Source organism: Agelaius tricolor, unplaced genomic scaffold, assembly GCF_023055355.1.
Source record: "Agelaius tricolor isolate 1412-34295 unplaced genomic scaffold, bAgeTri1.0.p SCAF_1, whole genome shotgun sequence".
NCBI classification, from domain to species: domain Eukaryota; kingdom Metazoa; phylum Chordata; class Aves; order Passeriformes; family Icteridae; genus Agelaius; species Agelaius tricolor.
The window spans coordinates 93,290,688-93,309,271 of record NW_027269261.1 but is presented as its reverse complement, the minus strand read 5'-3'; positions in this window follow the sequence as shown (position 1 = coordinate 93,309,271).

Sequence of the window (18,584 nt, the reverse complement as noted above, 5' to 3'; positions counted from 1 at the left end):
CCAAGCAGCTTTTCCTCTGGAGCTTTTTCCCTGTGCAGAGGTGCTGCTGCTGTGAAGGTTTTAGGTTATGGTGCTCTCAGAATGTGGTTTTCCAGGAAGCAGGAAGCCTTGCAAACAGTGCAACTGAGAGAAGGAGGTTTCCCAGAGTTTTCATACCTCCAGTCTTTGTTTCTGCATAGCTCAGGAAAATGCTTTCTTCAAAAAAGCCAGCCAGATGAACCAAGATTTTTTACTGAAAAACAAGTGAGACATTTTCTCAGGGCCTTATCTGATATACCTTTTTATCTAAAGTGCTTCAGGAATGTTGTTTCAAATCCACCATCTGCACATCCCTTTGTAAGAAGAAAGACTGGTATCTGCTTCTACAGGCCACGCTTAACGCAGGACGAAAGCCTCTAATAGCCTAATGCAAAGTGGCACTCATGATGCCTGCATGGATATGACACTTATGACACCAGCTGTAGTGCAGGAGCACTGCCCAGGACTTTGAGCTCCAGTCCTGTTGAGGTGAGGTGTCACTGGGAAAATGTAGCTTAATTAAAAAAAAAAAAAATTAAAGCATGTCTGCTTACTTGAATTAGCTGAGAGATAAAGCTTCAACTTAAGGAATGTCAGAATGCCTCCAGATTCATATTTTTCTGGAATTTTCATTATAATATTTTTGTCCTGATTTGAGGAAAAAAGCAAATGTTAAAATACGCAAGTTTCCTATGGGATAAGATTTCCAAATTTAGCTCTGCTGCAGGAGACATAAAAGTAAGTTGTCAAAATCCAGAAAGATATGTGTTTTCCATGTGTACTCATACTTCTGTATGCCTTCATTCTCCTGACTTCTCCAAACAGATTTTTCCCTACCCTAAACATTAGGAAACAAACCTTCTCTTTTAGTCTTTATGTAGATCTGTGTGCTTGGTATTGGTGTACCCAGGCTTCTCAGAGTCAAGGAAAAAAAAATTTTAAATGGTTTGTTCATCATAGTAAGTTAAAAGAGACATACCTGGTGATTCCAAGCTGCATGCTGGTGATCTGTAATTATCAGAGTTGAACATCAAACCAGCAGGGTAGCTTGTGCTTAGCCAATGCTTATCTGCAAGTTCCAGTGCCTTTCTCCTAAGCCATTTGTATTTCTTCTTCCCAATCATCTCCGATAACTTGGGTGCTACCTCTGCTGCATCCTTGAGAAGAGCTATTTCTTGTTTATCCCAGGACTCCTCCACTTTCAGGCATCATGGAAGTGCTGATAATTAAACTGGTGCCAATCAGTTATGGTTGCAGATAATTTCTCAGTTTAGAACCTTTGTATTTCCTAGTATTAATAAGGAGACATAAAAAGGAACTAAGGATAAGCTGAAATAGTCCTTCAGTTACCCCAAAAGTCTCTGTTGATTCAAAGGTGGAATATCAGGGCACAAAGCAGCGCTACCCAAAGCTGTTCCCCATTTCCAGTCAGTGCCTTATTCTCTTCAGAGTGCGCATGAGGGTGTGTGGATGAGAACTAACTTCATTCTAGTCAATTAATTTAAATGGCTGCAAAATTCATACTAAAGAAGGGAAAGCCAAACTTATTTTGTTGATGAGAACACTGTCCAGGATGCTGTACCACAGACTGTAATAGTTCTCATACCTTTGGTACATTTGGTTACTACCAGCACACCCAAAGCAGGATGAGTTTGAGGTTATCACGCTGTGCTTTCACCTGCCAAATCTGACTTAACAAGCTTCTGATGAAATGCTAAATTCATCAGTTGTAAAGTATTCTCATTCCACACAGATGCTTGGGAGCTATTTCTGTTGCAATGTTTTCCTTCTAAAACCTAATTCCCCAAGTGAGAAAACCATTTGCCCAGGAAGGTTTGGAGTAAAGAAAATCTCATGGATGTGTGCTATAATTTCCCAAACAGAACATAAACCAGTAGAAATGTCCACACTTTTTTTTTTTGCTAGTAATATTCAGCAATAAAATTTCCATAAACTGAATGAAATAAACTTCTGTGTGGAGCTAGCCTCCAGCTTTAGGCATTTACATTTCATAGTCAGTAAATACTGTGTTAGTCCCAATCAACCTGGCATCTTACATGATCAATAAACTTGTGATGTTTTAAACAGTGGTGTCTGTGATGCCTGCTGTGTGGCCAGCATATGAACCAGTCTTTCACCATCTCTTCTGTTTTATTTTGGTTTTTTTAACCCAGTTTAAACAATTAGAACAGTAGATTAGGTATATATTATGCTGCCATCTGAACACCTGAATCAGGCCCCACAAAGGCAGATACAAGGGACAGTTTGCTGAGGTGCCAGGCTGTGACAGACACTGCTATCATCTCCCTCCTTTGCCAGGTCAGGAGTCCTCAGACTGTGAAATAAGTCCCAGCATGTGATGCTCAGTAACCAGAGCGTCAGACACTTAGGCTTGTTCATAAAACAAGGATATAGTTAGACTTTTTATTTCTTGTTGACCTGCTTACTAAACATTAGAATAATTAAACATTCTCTACAGGTGACTACATTACATTTGCCATGTTACAGTGCAATTGAGGTCTTCCAATTCTGATTCTAATAGAATGGGAAATAGAATCAAGACCCTTTACAAGTGGAGTGGATTTTTACTGTGACTTGTAACAGGACTAAAAGGACATTGTGCATCAAAAGAAACTTATTTATAAAAGCATTTTATGTGACCCTTTAGTTAGTTAAATATCAGTCCAATGCCACCATTTCCCCAAAGCAAAATATATGTGTTCACCATTGTTAAACCAAATCAGCCAACAACCAAGACTAAAATCAAGTGATAAGCAATTCTACTTCAGTTTCCAACCACGTGCCAGCATATGAAGACAAATAAGTTATCATGACATACCAAAGAACTATGGTCAAATAATTTTTTTGTAAAGCAGAGCACATGAAATTAAGAAGTTTGCCAAGTAGTCTCCTAGCTATGTACACGATAGCGTGATAGTTAATTCTATGACCTCAGAAATGCATTTATAAATGTGCATGCATTCATTCATACTACTCACTCATAAGGGCTTACCAATTTGCAATTTATGCAAAAGACAAATAAGCAGTTCACTTTGTCCAGGTTTTTAGATAAGTACATTTTTATTTCCTCCTTCTTGTTTGAAAATGACAAAATTTTTCTTCTAGAAATTCTTAGTTTTAAAAACCAGACAGAAAATACTTTTAAGAACAGAAGCATTCTTCTGAAAGTTTGGCTCACTGTTTATTGAATTTTCATTCAAAGTATTCTTTCTTTCTGAAAATGTGAAAGGCACCTACTGTTATTTAAGCAAGGTGAACGAATATAAAATTTTTTCTTTTCCTCAAAACTGCTCAATGGACAAATGAAAAATTGTAACCTTATTGTGCAACATAGATTAGAATAGATTAATAAAAGACAGATATTCGTGCCTTTTATAAAAGTATTAAAAACTTTAAACACTTTGCTGAATTTTTTCCAAACTTCTAATGTTTGAAATTTCCTGGGGAAAAAAAGAGGATGATGACTACAGACTCCTATAAGATTTCTAAAATATGTACCATTTTTCTTGGTTGACTGTTTTATGAAATAAATTTTAAAATATGAAAATAAGAACTGCTTGCCACCTACAGCATCTTCTTAATTCTGCTATATTTTAAATCTATTTTAAATTGCAGATTTAAATGTTAATCTGCAGATGGTAGCATGTTGCCAAGTTAACTATCACACAAAGAAATCAATGGCAGCTTATCATGCATGATGTCCAACTTGGCCATTGCAACCCCAAATACACGTAAGTATTTTAGAAAAGTAACTTTATTTCTTTATCTGGAATCAGTAGTTCCTGAACTTCACAAGTCTCTTATATTTTACTTTAAGCTAATAACTGTGGAATTATTTGGGTTGGAATTGACCTTTAAAACCATTAGTCCAATACCCCTGCCACAGAGAGGGACAAAGGCTGCTCAATTGTCATAAAAGAACATTCCCATTGTGAAAACAGTGTCTCAGTAATAACACCTCTGTTTATTGAGAGTGTATTTTCTCAAATCATTAGTCATTCTTCCAGACCTCAAGAGTAACTCTTGGTTTCAGGTATACAAGTGTGAAAATCATAGATAGAAAGTGCCTAAAATGTCGTCTAATCTATCCCCTTGATAAAACAAGATTTAATTTTGTCCTGCTTGCTATCATGTGTCTAGTAAAGTGCAATTCTTCAGCAATAATTGCAGGTCTTCAGCTGAACATATGGAAGAACCATGCATTTCATCCCACTATATGATGCATTTGCAGCCTTTCTTTCCTCTAATTTGATCCCTTTTAACAAACTAAAAAGAAACTTTCCAAGTAATATTTAGATTTCCTTAGTTATATGGGCTATTTTCTAAATATCTTCTTAGTCATGACAGACCAGATTTTTTCACAAAAATATTATTTTTTGGATTTTCACTTGTAAGCTCTGTTTTTAAATTTCTTTAGGCACCCTCAACCAATGCCACCAAATAGATTAAATAAAACACCAAGAACCTGATACAGAGTAATTTCTACATGTTTATCTATGGTTTTCAGTTGCATTCCAATCAACAGATCCTGATTAAGATGAGAACAGAAAAAATAAAAATAAAGATAACTTTAGGTGTATTTAGTCATGCTTGTGCTTGTTTAGTTGTTCATCTTTGTATGCTAATACACCATCTTTATCCTTAAACAATATTTCCAAATGAAAAAAAAATATTGTGGAAAAATGCATTATCTGTGAGAACTGGTATTTTCACTGGAACAAGATTACATTTTTAGAAGGAAAGAAATAATTTGTTTTGGATATGGGGAAATGTTATAAAAACCTGTTTTAATTAAAAATTTTCAGAAGTGAGGGTTTAATCATCATGAGGTAAAATTGCTTTCCCCTGTCTTCCCTTGTGACTTATCTTAATGAATGTCTGTTTCTTGCAGAGATATAACCTGGACAAATAACACTCTCCAAGGATAAGTGCACCAGTTGGTAAAACTGCTATTACACATACCCCTACCATTTACAAAAGAGCTTCTTCCTTCCAGTTATTTTTGCAGCAACTGATATTTTAAAGTTGCTGCTGTTAATTTTTGCTGCCAGGGTAGTGAGGCACTGGAACACGTTGCCCAGAGAAGTTTTGGATGTGCCAACCCCATCAGTGTTCAAAGGCCAGGGTGGAGGGGGCTTTGAGCAACCTGGTATAGTAGAAGGTGTCCATGCCCAAGGCAGGGGCGATGGAGCTAGAGGATTTTTAAGGTCTCTTCCAAACCAAACTGCTTTATAATTCTATGATCAATCTCTTCTATTTGTCATGTTCTATAGACTGAAATTACCTATCAGGCTTTAGTTCAGTGAAGACTCTCTTGCCTATCTCCCAACTAGCTCACAAACTTGATAAATCCTGCCAAATGTTGTGTCACAGAGTCTGGTAATCATTTAGCCCAATCAACTGGCACTGCAACATCATAAGTAATCAGAGCTTTCTTCTTCAAATAAAAAGTACTATCTCTCAGCATGGTTTCCATCTTCTCTTTCTTCTTTCTCATTTGGCAGCAAAATAATTTATGAGAAGATCATCTCTGTCCTTTGAGCTGATCTGTTTTCCACATCTCTACTCCTTGTTGTGATGTTTCATGATTTAAAAAAAAAAGAAATGAGATTTTATTTTCATCTATGTTATCATCACACAAATAAATTTGTAAAATTAGACAGTTTGGTTAAACAATCATTCATTCCCCATCCTACACTGTATTGAAAATTTTATAGCCTTTTTCTCATGAAATTTCTGAGATTTAGTTTGTGTTTGTGAAGGGAGAATTGTTTGTTTTTCTTTGTATCACAATTTTTAAGGGGATGTTTTCCTGAGTCCCATTTTAAGGTTGCCCAAGGGTTTGTCATATTGTCCTGAGCAGCAGAAAGCTTTCTAAATCTCTTTGGTCACTACCCTAATATTCCTCTGAAGTCCTGTGGGAACCTATTTTATTTTTCTTCACTGGGATTTGGGAAAGGCTGTCATTTACAAGCCAGTGACAGATGAGTCTGTTCTTTTTCAGGGGCTGACAAATACAATTCTGACTGGAATGTACCAATCACAGACTCAACATTACTTTGATTTAACTGGAGAGTTGAAAAATGTTGGCATCAGTCCTGCAGTGCCTGTTTTCCTACCGAGCAGCTGTATGCATTGTAAAAGGCCAATTCTGTTGAAAAGATATTACAATGAAAGTAAATCTGAACAGATACTTCTTTCCTTCAAACTCCTGCTATTACTTTCCACTTTCTACACAAAAACAAGTTGTTAAAATTATTCAATTATTTCACTGAAATCTTGCAAAGCATTTGTCACCAAAGCCTTTTCTAAAAGAGATTTTCTAGTACAGCAAGGTATGTTCAGATATTCATTTCATCTGACTCGGGCATTGCTGCCTTGATTTCCAGCTCAGCACCATAGATGGCACCATGGTGTCCCATTAAGTATGAGTGAGACTCACTGCACATTTATTACATTTTATAACTGCAGAAGTTGCTAGCACTATGTGATAATGATCATTAATACCTAATTTTTTAGGACTCTCTCATGCAAACCCAGTTTTAAAAGCAAAGGCCAGATTGTTGACCAAGGGAAAACCAGCTGGCAAAGGCAGAAAATGTATGACAAAACATGTGCTTTCATTTGTATAAGCACACAAAACACACCTGTAAGTAATTGCTTTTCATTATGGCTCTTTATCATCTCTCTTTCCACTGGTTCTAATGATACTTCTCTTGTGATAAAGTGGTTTGTTCATATGTCCCTGGAAGTAGAGATGACATTCTTCCCACCAACATCAAATCTGACTTTTGCTACTCTTTTCACTAAATTAAAATAAGGTTCATGTTGTCTGGTCTGTCTCACACACAGCTTTAACATATGCAGATGTGATTTGAGAAATGCTAATAGTCCTCTTGCTTAAAGAGACTCTCCTAATGATTTTAATTATAGGCAATTTTAGTGCTCACCAGCAAAACTGCAGCTATTGCTTGAAGCAGGGTGTAGAAAGTAATATGCTGGAAATCCTTATTAACACTCAGCTTTAACTTTTGGATTACATGCAGAAAAAAGGTAAAACTTCCACATTTACAGGTTTGGTTCAGTCTGAAAAAAATTAATTCCCCTTCAGCAGATGTGAATAGATAATTCAGAAGCAATATCAAATCCAACCTGCCCAGACTGTCAGTTAACTGGAAATACAGGCATCCACTTTCTGTAGATTCTCCTTTCAGCACTTTAACTTCCATTTCCCTTCAGTTTCCCATTTGATTTTTGAAAAGTTCTACCTGGTAATCTCAATGACAGCAACAAGCCGCAAACATACCACCTTCTGTATCAGTGGGAAGAGTTTTGCATATGTTGAAGAAGTTTGTGTTTGGGAAAACCATCCTGTTTCCCGGTGTTAGGAAGTCTGGCAGAGTATCCATAGCATTATTTTCATCAATGTATTTACAGCACATAACCCAGTGTGGGAAGTGCAGCAATGCACATGTACTATGCATATGTTGTGTTATTGCCTTGAGAACTGCTCTCAGATTTTTAAAAAAAACATTATGGACAGCTAAGTAACTACATTTTCTGTTCATATTGAAGATAGAAGAGGCTTGGTTTAGCTGCTGATGATTTTGCTATCATTTAACCCTGTTGACTTTGGAGACAATACACTCTGGGAGTGTAAACAGGACTCTCCACATACACTTTTGAAAAGCTGTGCTATTTCCAGTTACTAATGCTGAGATGTGAACCAGAAAGGCCAAAGGCTAGCTTTCAAAATCCTAGGTAAGACTGACTTTTGTAAAAGAAGAAAGTTACCTTTTTTACTTCATAAGTCCAGATTGTGTTGAAGCTATGAAAAGAAATACATGAAGGTCTATAAGATCAGTGGTGAAGTGTGGGGTGTTTACCATGTTCAGAATATCCCAGTACTTTAAAAAAAATGATGCCAAGAGCTTTTATACCTTCTTGCTACCTTGGTAGCAATAGACTGTGACCCTCTATGGCCCTTTGGAGTGATGTAGGACCTGCCATCTATGACAAGAGCTATTTCCACCAAAATATACCAGAAAATTTGCATAGCCATGTGTAATGGACTTGTAGCTATTCCTTCTCAAAGGTCAGAACAGGGTTTCAGTCACCAAGGCACTGAAGGCAAGCACCCTTTAGATCATTAACTGAAACTGCAGAACCCTTCTCAGCACCAACAGGCAGCCTATTCTTCCTCCCCTGTTACCTGCCAGCAATCTTCACATTGAACACCTGTACTAACACAAGCACACAGGTCCAAAGAACAGTGAGAAAGCTCCCTGCTTTCCTTTCCAAGTTTGTGAGGCAGCAGCCCTTTTGTCAAGTAACACCCCAAGTCACCAGACACATGCTCATGACCAAACTTAAAACCGTGGCAGAACCCACTGTTCAGAGTGGAGGTGGTTCCTCAATCACAGACAAAGCCAAAATCACGTTTTTCCTTGGCAAATGCTTTGTCTGGGAAAGAATAAGGAGTCTGAGTCCCTCACCCAAACCTATCCTGGCTGCAGGAATTGCTGCTCTGGAACTGCCCAGTCTGCTTCATACTAGACCCAAAGAACAAAGTATGTCAAAGTTGAAGAAAGGCATTAGGAAAATGCACCTAAATCTTTTAACTGTATAGATCAATTTTTGCACAAGAAAGGCAAACTCCAAGGTCCTCTTCCATCCCTAAAAAGCTTTGTATTATCCCAAGACCTTCCAAACATCACTGTGCATGACACAAGCACTATTGAAATCTTTGCAGGCAATGCAGAATTTGTACATGCATATACCATCATTAGGGGAAGAAAAGCAAATTAAAGGCTCAGAGACGGGAAGTATGAAATCTTGAGACACTCATGCATCCATAAAATTTGAATTAAATCCAGAATTCACTAAAGAAGCTTTAACCAAATGAGAAAAAATGTTTATTTATGTATTTTCAAGTGGGAAAAAACCATCATTATGGTTGCCCATAAAACATATCAAGTGACTCTGAAAAATAAAAAAAAATACCATTACTTCAGCAGTTGCTGTATTCTTTGGGTATTTAATGTGAGAAAACCATATCTGTTTATCTAGAATAAAATTGGCAAGTTTTTAAATGAAATTTTGCCAAAAGCTTTCGTTAACCGTAAAATATGAGAGTATAAGAACATGTGCCATGCCTTCTGGGCACAATACTTATAGGAACACAAATCAGGAGTTACTTCAGAGAAGCTGAAAAATAATTCTGTACAAAAGAAGATCAAAGCCAGAGTGCTCCAAGATGGTTGTGACACAGGTGTGTGTGTGTGTTTGTGTGTGTGTGTCTTGTGTCTTGGCTCTTTCCTGATCTTATAATTTCAACATACAGTTACTGAGAGCCTGTCTACTCAACAAAAAAAAAAAAAAAAAGCATGTTGCTAAAATGAAGAGGCCACACCTCATGAGCTTGGCATCTTCATGTCTCTTTTAACCATCTGGCTGTGTCCTATGCTGACTAAACAGGGCCCATGTGTTTAGCAGGTTGCTTTTCTACCAGTACTTCTGAGAAAAAGTCTACTAAAACATCATAGATGCTCACAACAGATGTTTGGCTTAAGACCCTTTCTTCACTCTCTCCCTCTTTGCTCTTTAGAGAAATTATAACTGAGTTAAAGCTAAAAGTGTTAAAAGTACTTAATGCTGAATCACCCTCCTTTGCAACACCCATTTTCTTTATGAATGGCTGAAATTCTCTTCAAGTATGCAGTGATAGAAAAAGAATCACATTTTTGATTTGTCATGAAAACTTGGGAGTAGAGTTTAGCTAAAGCCTAGTCAAGATGAGCTAAGTCAAATACACTTTGCACAGTAAATATAAAATAAAAAGAGAATAGTTATTTCTTCCTGTTTGTTGCCACTTGTTTACCCACCTTCCTGAATATCCTGTTTAGCAGGTCAGGACTTGTGTCAGATGGTTGTGTAGTATGAATTACAGTGCCATTCCTCACTGACCAGAGGGATAAAAGCAAATGGAATGGTCTGTATGAACAAACAGCTTTAGGAGACCTTAGAATATCCCAAAGGTAGGGATACAGAAAGTTGTGGGGGGGTTTGGGGAAAGCCATGCACAGCCCCACTCTCTTCTGACCACTTAGGTAGACAACTCGACATCTTTATAGGGAACAAGGTTAACCTCCTACTTTCTGGTCTTTCAGATCTCAGGCAACAAACATAAATGATTAATGGGAAAAAAGGAGTCAAACCACAGCTGAAACTTTCTCTTCCATTTAACATCTGTTTAAGCATTGTTTTTTTTCCAGAGACATTTCAGTGTTAGCCATGACTCCATATCTTCCTCCCATGAATATCAACTTACATTGGCCATTAGCCACTTCTCCAAAAGAGCTCTCTTTGTGGCTACCAGATCAGAAACACAATCACTTCAAGATGTGAAGTGCAAACTCACAGGGTAGAACTGTGTCAGAAAATATCCTGTAACATCCTGTAGCAATAATGCTGTCCTGACAGGCTTTAAACAGAATTAAGTATTCTCTTCCCTCCAACAGCCTAACTCCAGCAGAAAAAACTGCCTCATGTGCATGAGCTAATTTGACAAAAATGTGACTCTTGGCTCAGGCTGGCTCTGGATCAAACCTGCCCTGGTAGGTGAGACAGTGAGGTACAGAGCTATTTGGTGTGGAAGCTCAGCCTGAGACAGAAGTTTGGCTACAAATATGGTGTCACTCAGACAAGGTGAAAACATTTTGACAGATAAGTTTTAGACCAGAAATCTCAATTTCCATCAAAATAAAAAGTCTCAAGGGAATGTGTTGATTTTTGAGGCATTTATCTGCAAGTGTCAAAATATATGCATTTTTTTTCTTTACATTTTGACAACATCAAAGTATTTTATTTAGATACAGTAATTTTTTTTTAATCCCTCAGTTATTCTTATGACATTCATTTTGACACAGCATAGTAAAATTAGTATTTACTATAGCGGATAATTTTATATTATTATATGTCAACATAATCATAAACTGCTGTCAAAACATTTTAATGTTTTCCAAGTCTTCATTTCTCCAAGACTTTAAGACATTTGGTTTGCTTTAACTCATGATTAAATAAATAAGAAAATAACATAATTTCTCAGTGAAAAAGAATTCTTTTTTGTAAACTGCTCAAGATTCTGCAACTTTATTTTATAATGTTGCATTTCAAATAGTGTGTCTCACAATAAAATCCTCCTCTCTGCAAAAATTACTGGAAATTATCCCTTATGTTGATAGAAATAAAGGAAAGTTGTGAAAAGATAATTCTTTAACAATGTTGTTTTTCTCTCACACATGAAAAGACCTCGAGTTTGAGGACAACATAGTGGTGGACTGGAAAAATTCTGCATTTTAAAGAGACAGATGAACACTAACTGAAGATTAACTTTGTTTTATTCTAGTTAGCTTAGGAATAGCTGTAACAAGAGCTTTGAACTCTGAATCCCTACTGTCACTATTCCCATCTGTTTCTGAAGTGGGCTCAGTTGTGAAAGCTTATGAAGTGAAGTGTAAAAGTTTATAAAGGAAGACAAAATATTGCAAACTAATAAAAGAAGACATTTTTGATGACAAATTGTAGAACTTAAAGTTTTTGTTACTAAAAACCTTGTATATTTTTCTACTTTTTATTTTAAAGTAATGTACATTTGTATACATATAAAAGCAAATATTTTTAAAAATGTGGAGGCATTCCTAACCCAATGACCTCTCTAAAAAGCTAAATTTCAGTGTTTTCCTCTACCCATAATTTGATAAGCCTTGAGAAGTTGGAGAAGAAGAGCCAGATATTTTTCAGACTCTCAATCACTGAAATCGGTACCAATGTAGAGTTACACTAGCATCCTTGAAAATTTTGAACAAAAAAAGAAAAAAGTCTAAGGGTGGTTTGAAGGTACAAGTTTAATTTATCTTTGATTTATCATTCTTTCAGTTTCCAGAAGTGAGGACAAGCATTTTAAGAGAAAGTAATTCTTAAGGCAGAGTTGATGTTGTACTGTTCATCATGCAGGGAAAAAAAAAGAAAAGTTGCACATTCTTGAAAGATGATAGTAACCCTTCTGTTTAGATGTCATAGTCCTGGACATGATATCTTACAAAATGGGAGGTAAACTCCAGTTAGTGCAAATGCAACAGATGTTTTTTCTAAAGAGGAGAAAAATGCTGTAGAGGATTACACCCTGCAAGAAAGATGTTAAGTAGGGTGTTATGTCCCCTTTAGATCCATCACGCCCTTTTCTGTGTTCCTCACTTGGAACCAGGCTGATAACCTCGACCAGTTTGTAGCTGATGGGGCAAATGCCTGCTGTAAATCACCTGTCTTGTTAATCCACTTGTCAGCTTTCACTATAAAAGATAGAGAAAAAAGAAGGGTTTAGTGACTTTTTCAGGCCTTGGGCCAGCATACTGACTATTCAAGGAATGTTTCACCATCCAGTAAAACCGGGACTAAAATGGACAAACTTTCCCACAGATTCTGCCAATGTGTTTGAATTCTGCCTATAATAACAGTCCTGCTATTCCCAGTACCAGGCCTTTTGTGAGCAGACAATCTCTGCTCAGTCCAAGTTACGTAAAGAATAAAAATGTGTACTGACAAGTAAATTTTAAGTTCATTTCCCTTTTGTGTTTTTCTCAGATATCTACACAAACACTGTTAACTTCTCCAACAGCACAACAAAGCATATGTCTTTAAAACAAATGGGAACTGCTTTCTACTGGGAAAAGCAGTTCCTGCTTGCTACCAGGAAAAGCAGTCTAATTAGGTAATAATAATTCAGTGTCATGCTGCCACAGGAAAACTAGGCAGTGTTCACACCCTGGGTGAGCAGAGTGCTAGTCTAAATGAGATTAAATAAGAGTTATGGGGCAAAAATGGCCTAAATTGTTCCACTAGAACAATAAAGAGTGAATAAACCCTGAACAATGGTGAATAAACCACCTAATTTTTAATTTTCTGCTTTGAAAATCCAGCAATAGCTGTAATGTTTATTGACTGTCTCTTTTCTTGTTACCAGCACTTTACAGCGTTTCCTGGATGAAGTAAATTGCTGTAAACTTAAAAAAAAATTGAAAAATTTATTGCAAGGTTCAACTTTCTTGTTTGCATTCATAAGCTGTATTTTTTTTTATTTTGTAATGGGGATTTGAGGTTGCCAGGAATTTCCAGACTGTGCCCTATCAGTTTTATTTCAGTCTATCACCATGGCCTTCTTTCTGCATATTTCATTATAAGAAAATATTTTTGCATGGAGAGATTACCAAGGAGAGAAAATAACATTGAAACAAAAGTGTAATGGGTGGTAGATGTGCTATTGGAATGCAGATCTGAGTTACTATAGCTTCAAAAAGGACGCTTACATGTCATCCTCCTAGTTCTACGCTTCGGAAATAGCAGGATAGACCTGAAAATAGCAACTCACTCAATGTCTTATGCTTGTTTTACTGCTGGAAAATAAAGGGGTAAAAAATTAATCAGTGCTAACTAGAAGGGACTACTTCCACTGTCCAACATGGACATCTCTTCCATTATCACCAGGATCTAACTGGCATCTCCTAGTCTTCTGACACTTTGTCCTGGCCTATCACCTTTCCTTGAGAGATGGATGCAGCCTCTTCACAAACACCTCTTCCTTTGCCTGCAAAGACCTGTGATCTGCAAGTCTGAGCTGCAGTGAGCCCTTCTGTGTGGGGAAAGGCTTGGGGCTCAAGGACTTCTTCTCTTCCATGTGTATGCAGTCAAACTGGAGCTGGAACCTGTCTCTGGAGCTGGGGGAAAATCACTTGGAACCTGAACTGTGGTTCAAAAAAGCAGGGCACCCTGTGGCATGCTGTGGTCTCTTTGCTAGACTGTCCTGTAGGCAGTGGCTCTTTTGCCACCAGAACAAAGATTCTGGAGAACACAGACAGGGCTCTGTCTCCATCAAGCAAGTCCCCTGGCACACACAGGTGTCTACCTCTTGCTTACTTACAGCCACAGGAAGCACGTCATGAGCACTTTCCTGCTCCCATTCCCTGGGATACCTTGCTGTAGCTATAGGCACAAACATAGGACTGAAGGCTTCTGAAGATTTTTAGAGCTGAAGCAGGTGACAAGCATGAGGCTTAGATGCTGTCAGGCTCTCTTCAGTTTCCATTTGGGCCCTTTTCCCAATGCCCCTGAAGCAGGCCCAGCTTTCAGTGCCACTTAACACGCAGCAACACATAAGAAACTTAATTACTTTAACTACAGGCTATGAGAAATGCAAACAGGATCAAGGATATACATATACCCAACTGGGGCCAAAACGTGCTCTGTGTTCGTCAATAGCTACGTGCTTTGGGACAGGTGAAGAAAGCAGTCTGGTCAGTGACTCATCCTGTCCAAGGCCTTTCCATCATATTCAAGTCTATTTTCTGTATTTCTTCTGCCCTGATGTAAGGGTTTTCTCCTGAGGTAGATCCTGGGCGGATGCTTTGAGACCCAGCCTTGACCTTGCCCAAAGGTTTAAACAGATTCATAGCCAAGACTGGCATGTTCCTAGGAGAAGTCTACACAGCTCTATTCTCTGAAAGCCACTCTTTGTCTCCACAAAACACAGTGCAGCACAGCTACAAGTGGCATGTATAGATCTGTCTGGGTAGATAAACAGCCTTTTGGAGAGGAAAGAGGGTGGAGAGAAAAACTCGCTGTTGGAGATGTCTCCCACAAAGGATTTTCTATTAACATTTGATTGCATTTCATAGGATTTATTGCTGCAGTGCCCTACAGATAAGATATGCCAAAACACTGGTTGAGGCTTTTCCTAAACATAAATTCTACAGAGTGCAATCAAAATGTCAATAGCAAGCTCGATCTGTTCTGTATGTCTGTACTGCAATGTAACTGTCATGGGTTTGATCAAACTTAACAAAATCTGCTGCTTTTCAAGGCACTGAGGACCTAGGTTTGCTTCTCATTTCTGCTAATTGCTTTGAAACTCTTCATTAATTAAACAAATATTGTGGGGGAAGGCAATGAAGAAGCCACTAAACAAATTTCCCAGCCTTTTTCAGGCTGTAGTTTCCTGCTGTGCTACTCAGCACAAAACATGGGAGTGGAATAAAATGTTTCAGGTGTCATTGCAATGGATGCCTCGCTGTGCTTTCTCAACTGCTGTGGATGAGTTACAGGGAAAAAACTGAAAGGCCACTTTATTCCCTACTACCTCATTCAGCACTACCATAGACATGAAAAACGTTTTCTATCCTGTAGAAAACCTGGGGTAAAGGTTTTGCTTCTGCATCAGGAGTGTCTATCAGCTGTGGTTTTTAAATGGACAAAAAACATCAGCAGTACATTATTTTAGATATGTACATAACAGTATATATGCATGTAAGTAGTAGAAAAAAAGTCTAGAAAAGGAAAACTGATTAAGTAAAGACTAGAATTCTTCAAAGACTCTTGGGAGACTAAAAGGGGGAATTTCCCAAATAAAGGGCTCATCTTTTACAGGCTGTTTCTGCAATTAATAAAACATGTTCAAGAGCTTTATATTTAACCTTCTACTGCCTTTTAAGGTAATCTTCAAGCAGGAGATACTATTTAAACATTGAGTTTTCTCCAAACATAATCAAAATTCCTTGCATTTTCTAAAAGGAACAAAAAAGACTGAAGTGCAGTCTTTTACATTTCTCAGTCCATGAATTCTGCCTAATAGGAAAAGAGAAGCAAAATATGGTCTAAAACCAGATGAAGTTGGGATATATTCTTCTCCTTTCACAAGACATGCTTGAGGCAGAAAAATAAAGAGACATCTTCAAAAATCCACTCTGGCTGCCTGCTTCACTTTGGTTCCTGCCACAGCCCTGCAGTGACCCAAATGGATCATGAGAGAAATTTTTGGGGCATCAGACTTACCTTGTACAGCTCAGATGATACAGAGGGAAGCCAAACAATGCCAAGGAATTACTTGGTGGGAGCCAACTGAGCTCAGCTCTAGAATGTCATCAGCATTTGAAGACAGAGGATTCTGATAGTGATTATTATTAATGATACAGAAGACTGTCTAAATAAAATTGATGATATTTAAAAGGATCTCTGAAGGATGGTATGATTTATTAGATTTTTATGTTAATAGGGAAGAAAATTTATTTTCAATATGTAAGTTGTAGCCAGAAAGAAGTGATTTATCATTTAAACTACCACAGCCAAATTACAGCTGATAATTTATTATATGGGAGTATTTAATCTTCCTGAAATGTGAGTATCTTGAGAGTTTTTTTGTTAATTTTTCTTGTCTAAAATCAAAGAAGGAAGCTATTAGAATCGAGTCACTTGGCAAGTTGTGGCTTTTCACAAAACCATTTCATACTCTGATGAGAAAGGCACAATACAATTCCCAAAATAATTCTGATTACTCAGATAAGAAAGTGGTGTATGAAATTAACTAAGAATGGACAAAATAAGATTAAATTTAAATTAAATCCTCCTAGTCTCATGCCATTGTCATCTGTCACTCATATTTTTCCTACAAGATTACAGATCAATGCTTGGATTTATTAATTAAATTTACTGCTCCTTAATTCTCCCTATCCAGTGAAGACTGAGCATTGTACTTACATACAAAAATTACAGAATAGTTTGTGTCTGTGACTAGACATGTTTGTCCCAGCCATGACACCCCTTCCATTACTGACATAACTGAGCCAGTGAGATTTATTTCCGTCTTCTTTATTGATTAACACAGATCCCTCTCACTGTGAAAATCAAGGCTGCACAATGAAAAGGCTGGGGAAAAGGTTTCACAGTGTGTTAAAAATGAGAAAAGTGACCAACAGTACTGTTATATGAATCAAAGATTCTCGTGAAAGATAGGCTTACAGTATTCATGCCATGATCCAGTACATCTTTACATTACAGCTTTCTCTTTCCTCAAGCTGTTTTGTAGACAGCTGTTCAGCATCCTCCCAAGTCTTTATACGAGTAACTCCAGAGGATTTGGAGCAAGACCAGAGAAGGGCTATGAAGTTGATAAGGGGACTAAAGCAACTCTCCCATGAAAGCAGGCTGAGAAAGTTGGGGCTCTTCATCCCAGAAAATGAATGTTGTGTGTAGACCTCATAGCAACCATCCAGTATCTGAAGGTGGCCTCCAAGGAAGCCAGAGAGGGACCCTTTGTCAGAAATTGAGTGATAGGACAAGGAGTAATGGGTACAAATTGAAAGAGGGGAAATTTAAGTTACATATACAGAAAAAATTCTTTATTATAAGAGTAGTGGTACACTGGCAAAGCTTGTCCAGAGACGCTGTGGATGCTCTGTCCCTAGCAATATTCAGGGTCAGCTTGGATGGGGCAGTGAGGTTGGAATTAGGTGGTCTTTAAGGACACTTCCAACTCAAACCATTCTATGTTTCTATGATTCTAAGATCCAAAAATCAAATTTGTCATGTCAATGTGAGGACAGCAGGAGAAGCCTTTGCACTGTCTCCAGAAAGGGGATATGACACTGAACATAAGAGGTCTTATCTCTCAGGTCATATCTCCAGGATATGACACTGAACATAAGAGGTCTTATCTCTCAGGTCATATCTCCAGGATATGACACTGAACATAAGAGAACTTTAACAGAGAGTACCAATACCAACTCCAACAGACCTAAGGGCTCCCCCAGATTTTGCTGTCCTGCATTACCCATTAAGGACTGCTCTAGCAGACCTGCAGCAAAAATTATCCATCAGTAATTTCCCCTTTCCTTCTAGCTCTCTGCATTCAAATGGTTAAAGACCATTTACTCTGTTCCTATATGTGTCAACAAACTGTCACTTTATTAATTGTTCATGTCATGTCTGCTATCACTCAAATTCATTTCACTCTTTGAAGTACACCAATTACCTACCGGATTTCTCTTCTCTCAAGCTGCAAAGTGGGGGAAAAATGAACAATGTCTCTAAAAATAACAGAAAAGAAAATGTAATTCAAATCCATTTTCTATTCCAGCCTTGCTTCAGACAACATTACTAATAAGATGCTGCTTGCTTTTGAAAATTGATTAAAAAAGAGAGAAACAATCTCTTTCCACAAGATCAATAGGTTGCTCTGCCCAGCTTAAAAGCACTGCAAGTACTAAGAAGCTCTTCATTTACTGTATCCTAAGCTGATTTTTCCAAAAATTTATTCTTCCTTCAAGTCATGCCATTTATAATTCAAGTAGTTATTTGCCAAGTAGGCTTGAACTTTTACTCTTTTTTTTGGTAAACTTTATAACTGTAAAACATTGAATAAGAAGATAGTTATTTTCTGAATAATTTCAGTGTTCATTCTCCTTCAAATCTTTAGGATTTTTTTGATAGCTTTAGCCAATGTCAGTTTTATAGTCCTCTGGTACAAAACTCTAATTGTTAGATGTATTAAATAAATATGCCATTTACAAATACATATGATGAGGTGGTTTGTTTTCTTCCAAATATCAAAGATGACAGATAAAACTACATCTCCAGTTAACTGCATATATCAGCCATAAAATTGCATAGTTTACCATTATTTTCCTTCTGTTCCCTCATTATTATCTTTTATTATTTTT